Source organism: Pinus tabuliformis, chromosome J (assembly GCF_031772625.1).
Source record: "Pinus tabuliformis cultivar Carrire ecotype Pingquan chromosome J, CPIR1, whole genome shotgun sequence".
Classification (NCBI taxonomy): domain Eukaryota; kingdom Viridiplantae; phylum Streptophyta; class Pinopsida; order Pinales; family Pinaceae; genus Pinus; species Pinus tabuliformis.
The window spans coordinates 401,009,895-401,013,735 of record NC_142295.1 but is presented as its reverse complement, the minus strand read 5'-3'; the positions used below and the strand labels follow the sequence as shown (position 1 = coordinate 401,013,735).

The following is a 3,841-nucleotide window of genomic DNA, read 5'->3' as shown; positions in this document are numbered from 1 at the left end:
TGAAAATATCTAAATCTTTGGTCTTCGGCTTTGTGGATTCTTAAGATAACTCCCACACAAAACTGCTTTAACTAATTATGATAAAGACCCACCTTAAATCATGTTCAACTTGAGACGTTATTTGGTATTTTTTTGTTTAGGAATGACCATCCTTGACATAAAGACTTCTTAAATACAGTGAACTTACATTGTCGCTCGTTATTGTGGGACCCACATGAGCTGTGAAAAGACAATCGTAATTACTTATGGAAAGATGAGAAAGAAAGAAAGAAAATTTTAATGTCCACAAGACTAAAGATAGTATATGGGACCTCTTTTAGAGTGCAAAACTTGAAAAAAAATATGCACCTCAAGAAATTTAATCCTCTTGAAAATGGATCTATATTGGTTTTATGTATGCATATAGTATGTGTAACTTTTCATTTTTAAAACTGTATTTTTGAATGCATAAATGGATACAATGCCATGAAAGTTTACTTGGACACTTAGATTTTGTAAACTACACAACATAAATTTGCAATTCGAACAAATCTTTGCTAGACAAAATTTAAATTTAAATTTAAAACTGGAATTTATGGCTTCAGGAAAATGACTCCAAATAAATTTAAAGTTTATAAAAGGAGATAGCTAAAATTCTAAAACAAACCCCTTATTTATGTTGATTGCAGAATACCTGAAGGTCACTCCACATGCTTTTTATTTAATCTTATTATCAACACACATTGACTTTAGTCAATTCTTTTGTGCAATTACATTCACTCCAATGAAAGATGCTTTTGATTTAATCTCATTATCAACACACATCGACTTTAATCATTTCCTTTGTGAAATTACATTTACTCCAGTGAAAGATTCTTTTTATTTAAACTTATTATCAACACACATTGACTTTAGTCAATTCCTTTGTGCAATTACAGTTTTTGTGTGCCAGTGCCCATGAGGACCTATGGTAATGTTTCTCCTCATTATCCTACATGTTATAGCTTGTATATAATATGTATATAATATTTTGACATAGTGGTAAAAAAAAAAAAAAAAAAAAAATTGATTTTTCCAGGTGGTTTGAGCAACATCTGTCAAATAGACATTGGCACAAGTGTGAGACTATTGCAATCCTGAACGCATTTCCTCCCCTCCATCCTCCACCCTTTAGGTTATATATATTTCCTTCGGCGTATCTTTGCACCTTTAGGCAGAAAAGAAAACAAGTGTAATATGTTGCCTTGCTGCTTAGTACCTGCCTCTTATGCAAAAAGTAATTGATAGTGTAAGATTAAAATAAATACTACTACTATGTAAATAATTATCCATATTTATAACATTTTTTTTAACATTAGATAGATTAGCATGCTAAGTAGCAAAGTTACTTTTATAACTACTATGTGAAATGGAATGAGAAGAAAATCAATTTTATATTGATCCTTTTATGTTTTAAAATATTATAGTACTAAAGTTGTTATCCACATTGTTTTAATGTATAAAGCATACATTTATGTTTTCACCATATAAAATACACATCTATAACGTAAACAGACCCACATATTTTTTTTAAATAACCATTCAAATTTAATGATGCACAACTTATGAATAGCTACATGGTAAATTTATTATTACATTTTCTTAGAGAATTCTCCTTGTCAATACAACTATTTAACTGAGACAATCCAAGGTTCTAAGATTAATAATTTTTTATTTATTACAAGACATCATTGTATAACCAACAACAATTTCATTTTTGGTTTAATGTTTCTCCCTTCGTTTGATAATGTCATTACCTATTTAGGTTTCAAGTGTGAAGTACAACACCTTATTATTTAAACACTATACCTCATATGGCAATAAGGTTGGCTTGCTTAGAATATTATAGTACACACAATAAATGTATGTGCCACGTCCCCATTTCCCTATTCTGTCTATCAAATTAACGTTGTGGATTACATTTATAAGTCTTGCTTCAATGGTTGTGAACCCATGTGTCTAACACCGCTTAGGTTGTCATTTGGTTAACCTTTAATATTTTATTTCCCTCCAGCTGAAGCTTACAAACTTCCTGAAGATTAGGGTATTGGTTGGTGTTGTCTCGCCGAGACATCTGTATGCATCCAGGCCATCGTTATCTCACTGACTAATCGAGGGGTGTGGAAAACTCTAGGAGAAAGTTAGGCAACTACCTGGCATAGTCCCGACTTGAGATCTTATTTGGTCAGGCTTCGTCTGGAGAACCCATCTGCAACATGTTACAGAACTCAGAGATTTCACACTGCCAGGGACTCAAGTTGCCCAAATTATCCTAGGATTTTTTTTTGTTTAGACTTGAACAAGATGTCTCTTCTATTCACATTGCTCCACTGGCAATGGTAGATTTTCACTGAGGGTTTGGCTACAGCAATTAAACTTATGGGTTCTTCCTCATGGTGAATAATCATCGTGGCCTAGGTCACTCACAAATCCTATTGGATATCCTTATACTATACTCTAATTTATCACTAAGGTTTATTAATTTCTTGTTGTTGTTATGGACAGGGGATTTCTTAGCTACAGGTATGGCCGGAGTGCTCAGGTAAGCTTATTCAATTAAAAATTCTTTTTAAAGGTGTATTTGAAAATATATTTCTTTTTTTAGACGCAGGCTGACCCTCATCTTGGTTTCTTTGTATTTTTTTTATTGGTATACTGTGGCTTTAGGTTCCAGTCCCCCATTTAACTTGTTTCTTCTTAACTGTTTGTGTTCAAATGTGCTCTTAATCGTCATTTTATTCCATTTCTGCAGGTGCTTATTTCGTCATCTCTATATGAGGGCTTACCCATGCTTGAAAGCTTATTTATGCTTATGGTTCCTGGTTCCTGGAAGTTGTCACAGTTCGTTCTCTGGATAGGCCACATCAATTATTTATTTGTGTTTAGGGTTTGACTTATATTGCAGTTGTTTTATTTTTAAAGGATTAACATGACTTATGTATCAAAAAATTTTGGCCAACAAGATTTAGAGCTCGACTTGAGCGGAAGTAATTATGATTGTAATTGTTTTTTTTATTTAATTGGGTTTTTTCGCCAAGCAGACTTGACCTCACGGTCTGTTGTGTAGGTTCTGCTTGTTGCTATCCTAGACATCTCCTGGGTTTTATTGTTGGACTGCAAATGAACTGTATATTAACTCTCTTTAAAAGCTACATAATTTTTACTCCTTATAGTATGTATTGTTTTGTTTTCCGTCAATATAATATGTTGAATGCAAGTTGTTCAAATTTTTATTGGGGTTTCTCTATACAGGGTTTAGAGATACAAAGAATTACACCTCTGAATTCCCTCTTGTTTAATGCTCATGAATGTAATACATTTTCTTGTTATAGAAGGCAGTAAATCTTAAATTTCTGGTTAAGTTAAAGTTATGTGGAAATTCCTCCTTAATTTGTTGTCAGATAGAATCCTTACTCTTAATTTGTGATTGCATTGTTTGCCAAGATTAATTATAAGGTTAGCACTGGAAATCAATGGTTGAATGTAAATTTACTAAAAGTCTACATACTTTTCTTGGGTAGCTTCAGGGTATTATTATTAAGCTTCTACGCAGGTTTTAGCAATTATATTGAAGTCTATTACATTATTCCTTACAGATCTAGACACTCGACAAGGGGTTAGGATCTCCCACATGGGGAACTTGACCCTCTGCCCATGCGATGTATATACCAGATTTACCCAGTTCCACAGAGTATTTTGAGTGAACCCCATCTTACAGTTGGAACTAAACTCAAAACGAATTAAATTTTTAGTTATGGTTTCTTGGTTATGCCATGACCCCCGTCTATTCTACTGGAATTTATATTCTATACCCAACAATTAT

At 32.9% G+C, this 3,841-nt stretch overlaps 1 long non-coding RNA gene across 2 annotated transcripts; it reads left to right on the top strand.

Moving 5' to 3' along the window:
* The first annotated feature begins 2,275 nt into the window (after positions 1–2,275).
* Positions 2,276–3,175, top strand: LOC149227481 (uncharacterized). Of its 2 annotated transcripts, none has more exons than XR_016247143.1 (3): positions 2,276–2,436; positions 2,524–2,560; positions 2,771–3,175. It is a non-coding gene; the product is annotated as an uncharacterized LOC149227481 (long non-coding RNA). The 2 variants fall into 2 exon arrangements; XR_016247142.1 differs by having other exon boundaries at positions 2,276–2,414; positions 2,771–3,110.
* Positions 3,176–3,841: the final 666 nt, after the last annotated feature.